This window comes from Amblyomma maculatum, chromosome 7, assembly GCF_055883805.1.
Source record: "Amblyomma maculatum isolate TAMU_Amacu chromosome 7, ASM5588380v1, whole genome shotgun sequence".
NCBI classification, from domain to species: domain Eukaryota; kingdom Metazoa; phylum Arthropoda; class Arachnida; order Ixodida; family Ixodidae; genus Amblyomma; species Amblyomma maculatum.
Window position 1 is genome coordinate 106,092,922 of NC_139350.1, and position 11,483 is coordinate 106,104,404.

General features: G+C 44.1%; 1 long non-coding RNA gene across 1 annotated transcript; it reads left to right on the forward strand.

Moving 5' to 3' along the window:
- Positions 1-6,098: 6,098 nt before the first annotated feature.
- LOC146184263 (uncharacterized) lies at positions 6,099-9,824 on the forward strand. Its single transcript, XR_014708844.1, has 3 exons — positions 6,099-6,436; positions 6,517-6,677; positions 8,229-9,824. It is a non-coding gene; the product is annotated as an uncharacterized LOC146184263 (long non-coding RNA).
- Positions 9,825-11,483: the final 1,659 nt, after the last annotated feature.

The window sequence follows — 11,483 nt, forward strand, 5'->3', positions numbered from 1 at the left end:
CCTTGTCCTGCATCATATAATATACCTCGATTCGTTTCATCGCCCGCGTTGATTTAATAGCGACAAAAACAGAATTTCGGTTTTCTAGTGCGCGTCCTCCTCAACTCAACAGAGTACGTCATAGCGCTAAGCCAATGAGAAGCTCCCGTTGCCGGAGCCTGCTAAGCTAAAGTTGACCAAGCTCGGTGTATTTTAGAGGTTCTAATTGTGCCCTACTCTACGCTCACACAGGGTTTTTTATTACGAAGTGTCTAAAGGTACGTCCGACGTATCCATTCGATTCTCGTAAAGATACGGCGGACGTCGATATACAGGCTCATGGCTATATGCACGTCGAACGCGGCCACATTCCGCTTGCTACGCGTGAATGATCCTCTATGATATCAGCTAGCCGCGACTCTCGATGAGGTGCTACGAAGAATGCATCCGTTCTAACATAGATCACGGTCTTCACTTAGGGTTGTGTACGGCAAGCATCGCTGTCACGCACATAGCTGCAGGCGATGCTACGTACTGCGCCAGCTCCACCAGCTGGCATCGAGATACGCACATTCACGAGCAGCTTTCGCTTCGCACTAAACTATCACCTCGATCTGCCCGTAATGCGAGCGAGCTATTCCTAGCATTTACGCTGTCTTAGGTCCTGCATCGACCTCCGAAGTTCTAGCGCCGGCACAACACACACACACACACCTCCCCGTGCAGAACATTCGGCAGTCCAAAGTATGTATGTGAAATGGCATTATGCTCGTTCCTCACATGCAGACCGAGGAAACAGGATGTTTCTAGCTAAATTCTTCGTTTAAGTTCTACCTCAAAGCCGTGGCAGAAGACATGCCGAATCTACTAGAGGCCTGCGCTGCTACCACTGCTACTGCGGCGAGCTGCACATCGACTCGTCGAGGCAAAGACCGACTGCACCGCACCGCTAGAGCTAGAGTGCACAACCGGAAAGCCGGAAGCGCGAATGATCCGAATTCCCTGTGAACAGCAATGTTCTTTGGTATTTAGGGGAAGACTAGACTAAAGTGCTTAGCCTGCATCTTTTTCTTGACGTTTAATTTTGCGTACATGTAGTTTAAACCCCCGCATGCTCGAGGTTAGCGTGATCCGACTGAACGGCCGCGCAGCTTTGAAACGATCGGGATCGATATGCATGCATCGCCGGACTTAGGTACGCGGTAGAAAATGTGCGCTGCACATTTCGTTGCAGAAGCTGACTCTTGGAATTTTGCAGAGTGCGCCATGCAAGTGATCGCTGCTACAACCACGCATCCATGTTTCAACGGCTGGCCTACCCCGAGGCGCATAAATATTCAACCGTGGACGTATCAACGATCGAAGAGATGACAGATTTTCACAATATTGGGCGCGAAATCGATAGTTACCAGTGCTCAGTGTTAGAGAAATTCTGCCTTGATCATGCGCAATTCAGTGTTTCAGGTGTGGTCAGTAGCTATAAGTTTGAACAGTTCGCCTGTCAAGTCAGCGGCGCCAGCGATGGACCGACGGAGCGATTTTCCACGCTACACCGCTGTCTTGCTAGAAAGCCTACCTAGGCGGCGTTTGACATTCAGCTGCTTTTTGTGGGCCCCGTAATTGAAAGCAACGCCTTCAGAAATGCGTTAAATGTTCAAAAATGTATTCTCTTCAACAGTTTCACTCCAGGCTGTCAAAGCAGGCGGACATTGATAAAACAGTTGAGCACTCCAGCCTTTAGAAATCTGTAGAATCGCCTTCAGTTTGTAAAATTATTGGAATAGGCCACTTTCCGATCGCTGGGACATAGACCCTCATGATAGCGCTTTCACGTGAATAAGGACCACACCAGACCGAAAGCTTGTCTCATATAGCATAGCTAACCAAGGTATACCTTACAGCATTGTGTTGATTTTTTTATGGTGCATAAGCGACTAATGCTGCCATGCACCAAGAACAAGGTTTAATGTATTTATTTTGTGTGTAATGACTAAAATGTTCTTTAGGATGTAGCTTGTTCAGGAACATTTTAGGAAACCAAAAATGCAGGAAATTTGCACGTCTCTCCTAGGATCATGCTGGGATGGAAAGGGATCTGTTGCAAAATTGTACAAAATGTTTCCTCTTATTTTCTCGACTCTGGCGCAAGTGTAAGATATGGTTCATTGTTAGTTCATCTCCACACTCCTTGCATATTGGTTTGTCCTATTTCATGAGTATGAAGCTGTGTGTGAGGTGTGGGTATGTGTTTTGTGAAGATGACCTAAAATGGCCTCCATGTTGTGTTTTTGATTACTGCATGGTTTCCATTCCTTAATGACAGGTTTGACAAGAATAGTTTGTAGTTTATTTCAATGTTTCAAAAATCCTGCCATTTCACTCTCACTTTTCTTTGTACAAGCTTCTTGGTATCTTCATGCAGCATATTCACCCTCTGTAATTTAGCATTGTGTCAAGGTAACCTGGTTATTTCTTTTCATCACCTTTCAAGACAACTGTCCCGATTTCATAAAGTGTAGGGTTTCTGACGACAGGAACTCCTTGGAAGTCATAGAAATAAATGAGATCCACAATCATGAGCTATCTAGGGTATGCATATACATGTCCATCGCTCAGTGGAATGGTGTCAGTACGCTGTTAGAACAGGTCTTGTGGTAACAACAACCATTGTCTGAGGTGGTCCTTTAATGGGCATTGAAATGCTATGTAACTACAGGTACTGATAGAACTCTTGATCATGTTATGTGATGATGCAATCCTTGCATGCATATAGGTATACATTTCAGAATCTGCAGTGCACCACTTGACCATTTACCACCAGTTTCTGTGAAAATGTATTTTTCATGCATGTTAACCAGTATTTAACAGATGACCCCTGTGCACAAGCCAAAAGTGCCACGAGCCAAATGTCACGAGGCCACACGACATGGCAGGAGCTGTTAAGTCAAGCTTACAAAGTTGTATTTGAAATATGTTCTGGGACGTTTCAGCTCCAATTAAGAAAGGTTGAGGCTTACAGAGGTCTATGCCAGGTTGTCTATCACCTAACAGGGCAGCCTACGACCGTATGCTAATGAGTATATCTGAGATAACAGAGACATGAATTAAGGAATTAGTAATTATGTTTGTAGCAAAGGGCATGTAAATTAACAGGAATCCACAGTGGGATCTGCAGACAAGAACCATTAACGCTGGCACACCATACCCTTTACAGGTGGAGATTAGGAGTCTCCCTAATTTTTTTTTCTGCTCAAAGCTTGTCTTTCCTTCATTCTTCCAGATGAGGAAGATGTGAAAATGATAGCATCGAAAATTCCAGAGACCATCGCTAACAAGGATGCTGATCCCAACAGCGTAAAAAGGAATTTCAGAAAAGATGGGTGACTAGTAATGCTGGCAACAGTTGAAGCTAAGTGGAAAGGCATGAAATTGAAATGCACCATATGCAGAGATATGTTGCGAGACGACCAGTCTGTGGTGTGCGACATCTGTCTCCGTTAGTTTCATCAAGTGATTGGCCAAAGCAGATGGGGCTTGTGGTTTTGTGATAAGTGCAGTGTAGTAGCATAGATGCAACCTTGCCCATTAATAATTGGAGTGGAGTAAGTGCATTGTTTTGTTTTTGTAAGATGTTCATGGTTTTCATGCAAACATTATGAGAATTTTTTTCCTCGAGAGTGTTTGCTGAAATGTGAATATAATGTGCAATAAAACTAGTGTTTTCTTGCTATTTACTTTTCCTTGTATACATTAGTTCTGTGAAGAAAACCACAGGCTAGAAGGAAATGTAATGGCATGCATTTTGATACTTGGCCCCGTTGTGCTGGCTCAGTAGTTAGTGCTTGGCTGCTGAACCCAAAGATGCAGATTTGGTTCCAGCCAGAGCAGGAGCATTTCAATAGAGGCGAAACAATAGGCCGTCATGCACCGTGCGGTGTCAGTGCATGTAAATGAACCCCAGGTGGTCGAAATTATACCGGAGCCCTCAACTATCGTGTTCCTCATAGCCGTAGTTATTTTGGGATGCTAAACCAGATATGTATCACATAATACTCTGAGTAAGATGCTATTCATGGTCAGTTAATCATACACTAAACGATCAATTTTTTTCTGCATGGTACAGCAGCTGTTGTACAATTCTACTTTAGCCTTCATGAAGAATATCACATTGGCTCCACATGGCCTTCTGTTGACCCTTGATATGCGTCACAATCACACACCCGAGTATGTATTTGTCTAAGGGCACCTATGCATGCAAGGAGGGGACCATTACTTTCCATTTGTCCGAACTGATATGCACGATCCACATCATTTCTGTAATTCAACTGCCTGCTATTTGAACTGTCCAGCATTGATGCAAGTTTCAAAGAACTGCAATTAGCAAATTAATCCAAGCAGGAAACCATGCCAAGAACTGCTTTGGTTTCATCTTTAACAACTGTTTGAGAACTAAAATTAGCCAAATGTTGCAAAACATAGATGAGAGGTTACAAAATCTAAAAAACAATGCAGCCTACCTGTGGCATGTAGGGTTTCACATTATAAAGTGACCTATGTAGCTATGAAAAATACAGTAGTGGAGAGCTCCAGACTAATTTGACTGCCCGGGCTTTGTACTTTGCGTTGACATCTTGCAGAAAACAGAAGCATTTGCATTTCGCCTGCACCAAAGTGCGACTGCCATCACTGGCATTAAACATCACGACCTTGGGGCAAGTAGCCGAACGTGCCACTGAGATGTCGCAGCGTCTACGTACATGCTATACACGTCAACCTTTCTAGCATAAAAGCTGTCACATGCATGGCAGATATTCATGTTCAGCTTTGGACTGACAAGTTCAAAAGTGTACTATTTGTGTTTTTCTAGCATGAAAAACAAAGGAAACTAAGAAAAAACGAAAAAAAAATGAACACATGTTGAAAAAGCACTAGCTATTAACACATAAAGCATATTCGTTCTTTTATTAATGATAAAGTGGCCTTCAACAATAGTACAAAGCCTGAACATTTAGGAAGGTGCTGTGCCAGGCAGCTATTTTACAGAAACCTGAACCATTTCACCTGTAGTAATGCGCATCCCGGCGGTGTGGGCTGGGCACTTATTTTTCGGTCCACTAGCTCCAACATGCGAAAACTGCATCATGTGCATTCCCATTTTCCGAGTTTTGAGCTCTGTAGTGCAGGCTAACAAATTGCCGATGACTTATTTTCGTCTGATTGTTGCACAGCGCGTGTAAATAAATTATCATTGCACCTAATAAACACTGACATGCACGTGCAACATCGCCGATCATAAACGGTCACACTGATGTCCGTCCGGACATCGGCGCACTCATCACAGCACTCTTCGTAGTCTCACACAGCACTCTAGTAGGACGCAATCCGTACATCACAGCATCTCACGGTAAGCACAAACCACACCTCCAACAAACACGAATGACGCGATGCTTGGGCTAGAGACACGCCGGCGGCACCCAGCTTTTTTAGCGACTACGTAGAACTTGCAGCACCAAACCTCAATGCGAGCAGAAAGCGATGCGTTACGTGACGCATCTCATCACAGACAGAAGTGAGGAAACTTTGAAGAATCAAAACTACATAACTACATAACGACCGTCGTAGACGTTAATCCACATGATAACGAGGACCAAACGAGCGGACGTGCGGGCCGCGGGCTGGCTGTCAACACCGCGATTACATGCGCTTGCGCTGGTTGTGCTTGCGACCCTGCCGCGGTCCAACTCACGTAAACCTATCATCATGCCATCAAGTAGTATATCACCCATTCTAGGCACTATTCTTTCCACTGTACTATTCTTTGTAATTTCACATTTCTCGCATGCAGTAGTACATACTTCCTGCACCTCGCACGTACACCTCATACCAACTTCGATTTGGCTACATATGGCTACCGTGTTGTTGCTACAACCACATCTGGGGTATCTGGGGATCTCGGATCCGTCCGGCTTTCCCGACGGATCCCAAGGCCCATATCGGAGAAAAATGCGTTGGGTCCGTCGGAAGAACCCTACCGATCGGGTCCGTCCGCCGTACCTCTGAAAAATATTTCCCGGATCCGTCCGTCGTATCCCGAAGTAAAACGCACCGGGTCCGTCGGACGTACCTTTAAGACCATTGATCGGGTCCGTCGGACGTACCTTTAGCCACAGCCTTTTTAATATGGCCGACGCCTAGGTTCCTCCGTGGGTACCAGCGTCGCTGTGCTACTATAGTGAACTAGAATATAGTCGCTACTGTTAAAACATGGTTACATCGTGGGCTTTGAGCCTTACGCCGACGCAACTTTTCGGGTGCCAGGTCGGCGAAGATAGACCCTGCGAGCGACCGGTACAGTAACACTTGTGTCGAGAAGCCGCGGTAACCGCGGCACAACTCCGGCTTGCAGAAGCCCCGACCGTCAGCCTCCCGATCCCAGCCGTTTCGGAACTACGCATTGGTATGCATGTCTGAGTCTTGCAGCCTAGCCTACGTTTGACCGTTGCGAGAGTGCAATCGCTAACCGAAGCTTTCGAACAGGTGCAGCTGCGGGCGGTGCGTGCCGATGCCGACTGCTCTTGAGAGCATCTGGCGAGATCCTGGCGGCGACTACGTAGCTGAAGCAGCCTTCTGGGTGTTACAGATCATCCGCATTTACTCCAAATGCTTGTTGATCATGGACTGCTAGTCGAGAACACAAGGTAAGAACCTTGAGCGAAAGGCGACATAACTTGAACAAGCGGCCACCTGTTTTTCATTTTCTCGAGCAAGAAATGCTGTAATGAAATCTATTGCGGAAGGCAGTGTTAATAAAAGAAAGCTTCCCCTTTAACGTTACTTACTTGTTATCATCTACACTGTCTACAGTGTCGATATTGCGCCACGTTAGCACGAACACAACATCGCTGGTTTTCATATTTTTCTTGTTTTCGTAGAAGGTGCGCATGAGCATGACGTTTCACCATGCAAATTACTGGTTTGCTTAATTCCATGCACGAGTAAATGAGAAAACACGCATCATCTGATAGTGTGAACTTGCTAAATGGAAAGGGCATGCACATTGATGTGAAGTAACGGAAAAAAAAAAAAGAAACCGCTGTCCGGACACATTTGCTTGTTTTATTAGCCAGGTATGACCTTCTGCATGTGCAGCACTTCAAAACATAAATACAGAAGGAATGCCACAGGAAATGCAGTAAATAAGTACAATAGCAATCTCATTTCGGAGGACTCTGTGCTAAGTGAAATTGCATGCAGTGAAGTAGATTGTCTCCTGCAGAAGCCGTGGGAAAATGCACTAAAAAACGACACAGAAGAGAAAAACACACAGAGCAGGACTGGCTTCTGCAGACGATCACTAACTAGCTCGACAACTGTTGTTATAGCCTGTCTCCACTTGCTGCCAGAACAATCACCATACCAGCACTCAAAAGTTTTATTTGCTGGTTTTTTTTTTACCCACTTGCATTAGGTGAGTGTTGTATAGTGTGCAAATATAATTAAAAAAATTGACTTCACTAATACCATCATCAACACCTTCACACAGTTAAACCTCTCCAAAATGCTTTGACACTAACATTTTACATGTGCTGAAATGTGACAACCAAAAAGAAAAAAAAAAGAAAGACGTTCTTCCAAAGGCCAGTACACCGAAACTTCCACAGCTTGAGTAAGTGTTGGAAATTTTACAGTTAGCAAATGAAGTTATAGAGTAGTTTTGCGGCACTTGCAGGAAGTTTGGCACGTGGCGGGTTGTGGGAAAACAACTGAGAGCCGTTGACAGAAGTGGACTTGGTAGTTTATGGCTCCTTCGAATAGAATGACTCCATGCACAGAGCTGCTTAATGCATAAGTTGCATACTTAACATCTTCGTGCTATGCGGATGATATCAGCGTGGACATTGACATCGGCCACAACACTAGTATAGAGGGTGTAAGACGACTACCAGGTTTTGTCAGTCAAAAGCTGCATTTCCTTCAGGCATTATTTTGCTGCAGTAGCAAATTATGATTGCACTGAAGTTCTAATATTGGGTGGGCCTCATTCTCTCTCAATCACCTGCAGCAGAATTCAAAGTTTGCCATACTTCCAGGGAGAATAAATTGACAGTGAAAGTTACACTGTACAGCTTCTGTTAGACGGGAATTAATTGTGCAGATGCATGAATAACTTTCAAATTTGTAAAAGACCTAAATGATATTTTCATTTTGCTATGCTGAAAAGTGAATATTGCTTTTTCTCTTGTCAACAGGAGGCACCGCTACATCTGCTACAGCCAGCTTGCGCACTGGTTTTGGGGATGCCTCGGCAGACATCACAGTAAAGTCCTCCCTATTTGTGATGCAAGCCAAATAAGGGAAAGGTTTCCATCTGACAGTTACACTGGTTTCCAGTTTGCGCAAGGTTTGTAGAGTCATCACCTTATTCATTCTGAAACAAGCCAGAAAACATGAGAAGAGAGAATTGCAGGACAGCTGGACTAATAACTGGAATTTTACTAAAGGATAGAGGCAAAAGAAGACTTGCACAGAGATGCACATGTAAAAAAGGCCCCAAAAGACTGTTGACTGATTTCTTAGCCACACACACGTCCTTAGCCTTTGCAGTATAGTGTGCCTTTGGATTTGGATCTGTGGCTTCCCTTTGGTAACGAGTGGTTCTTGACCATAAAGAATTTGCTTTTTTTTAGATGATTTTTTAGACCCTTTCTGCTTTCCACGCTTTCACTGCTTTGGGGGTTTTTCGTGCACGTGCATTTCTGTGCGAATCTTTTTTTGCCTCTTTCCTTCAGCAACATTTCAGTTGTTAGTAAAACTTTGTCTTGTGCTCCTCTCACGTGTTTCGTCTTCTGGCTGGTTTTAAGATGAATCAGTACCAACTCATCCAGTTGTTAGTCTTGTTGATATCACTAGCCTGACTGCACCCACTGCTGGGCAAATTCTTCTCCCATATCCATCCGAATAATCCGATCCTGTGCCATGTGCATGATTCTCGCAAACTTCCTAATTTCATCTGCTTGCCCGAGTTTCTGCCGCCCCCTGCTAAACTTGCCTTCCCTTGGAATCTAAAAGACATATATAGGCTCACTTAGAATGAATTTTGTGTACTCACTCCCTTCCTTTACCTTTGACGGGTAGAATTTTTCTTTTTTTGGAAGTGACCACAGATACATCATAATGGGGAAGGGATCATAATAGATGCCTCTCCCATATCCATTCAAATAACCCGATCCTCTGTCAGCTGCATCCATATGATCCCCGCAGACTTCCTAATCTCATCTGTCTGCCCGAATTTCTGCCATCCCCTGCTACGCTTGACTTCCCTTGGAATCTACAAGACATATATAGGCTCACTTAGAATGAATTTTGTGTACTCACTCCCCACCTATACCTTTGATGGGTGGAATTTTTTTTAGCACTGACCGCAAATGCATCATAATTGTGCAGTTGTGTATATACCTGCTTGTATAGATGCCTCTCCCATATCTATCCAAATAACCCGATCCTCTGTCAGCTGCATCCATCTGATCCCCACAAACTTTTTAATCTCATCTGCCTGCCTGAGTTTCTGCTGCCCCCTGCTATACTTGCCTTCCCTTGGAATCTACAAGACATATATAGGCTCACTTAGAATGAATTTTGTGTACTCAATCTCTAACTATACCTTTGTTGGATGCATTTTTTTTTTATTTAGCACTGACCTCAACACATTATGATTGTGAAGCTGTATATACACATTTGTATATTTAGGAGAGAGGAAGACAGCAAAGAAGCATGAATAAAAGATGTCTTGCTCTAGGTCAAATTCCTTCTAGCCTAAAAATTTTGTATGCACTGATGAACTTGCAGCCAACCAATAAATTATTTTGAAAGCAACATGTCTCTCTTTAACACTCATTTGGTAACATTAGATAATGCCCAAATGTACTAAAAAGTGGCACTGACAAACCGAGATTTTCTAGTTGCCGCGTTCACCTTTACACGGCCTCGAAAAATAGTGGCTCATGAGGAATAGAAAAATCAAACGGTTTTCTGCAAAAGCTGCTTTGAAAGGTGGCCACTGTTTGCAGCATTTTGCAGTCTCATTCAGAAGCAAGCCAACATAATCTGCAATCTGTAGACATGCATACAATAATATGTGCCTTATACTTTGAAATGTACCAGACTTTAACCAGTCATAAAACAGCGTGCTGAAAAGGTATGTATAGTAAAGCCTCCTTCGTTGATGATACCCATAGTTCGCATGGAAACATCTGCACTAGAACCTGCATGACGTTGGCCTGCTGGTTGAATATGCCACCAAAATGCTGGTAATACAATGCACTTCGTCGGTGCTGGGGTCAAGTCTGGAAATATAAAGTTGGGATGATTTAATTGTGAAATCTTGCTGCTGAATTCACTGCAGGCTAGAATGTAACAGGATTAAAGGGCAGCTGTAGACGTAAGAGCAGCCCACATTGTCACGGCATCTTATGCGTCCTAGTGCACATATCTACATACCATGCATGTTTTGCTAGTAAACAATGTAACCACAGATTTGCGAAGCTCCAAGAATGCTACACTGATGCTGTCTGAGTAGCTGCTTGTGTCGCTGAATATTGTGAAAGCCTTTTGATGGAACGAAAACTGCTTGGTGAATACTTATGCAGAGTTAGGTTGGTCAGGAGAGCAGGTGATATGTACACCTTCGCAATTTAACCATACAAGCACAGACTGTATGATACTCATACAAATTGAAAAATATAAGGGAAGGAATTGAACTGAAGACTTCGCGGTTCGACAGTCCAAACTTCTACTACATGTGCTTTGGGCTGTGTGTGCTAGCCCGCCTGCAATCTGATCGCCCGAGCCAGGAAAATGGTACACACCCATATGGGCACCACTCCCAGTACTCTTTAACATGTACATAGAAGTGCAGGTGCTTGGGATAAACCTTGGCTGCCGCAATGCACCTCAAACAATGGCATGTTAGCCAGAATAGCAGGTTGGGCTTGTTGATTTTCCATCCTGAGGTAACAGCGCAAAATGTGGATGGGAGCACAAGACGAGAAGACGATGAGACATTGTGTCGTCTTCTCGTCTTGTGCTCCCATCCACGTTTTGCGCTGTTACTTCAGAATGTCACGTGCCTGCCCAATATCTACATAATTGTCACACGAACCACTTTGTGTGTATTTACGACTACTTGCACAACACCGTTGCCACCCACTGATGACGAGCAACTGAACAGCAGTTTTTCACGTACACTCCGCTGCCATTAATTACAAATGCTAACACGCTACGACTTCCCTTACCACCCCACCCAACCTCTGTGTGTAATGGCTCAACCTTTGGTGCGTTTGCATGTTCTCGGGATACTGAAGAAATCCATGGTACCAATTAGTAGATTCAAGCAACCTAATCTGACATACATCTAGTGAGAATATTACAACTCTATCCATGTATACACAGATCTGTATCACCACAAGCGTCGCCTACAATTGTGGTGAAGCCACTGAGAACATGAC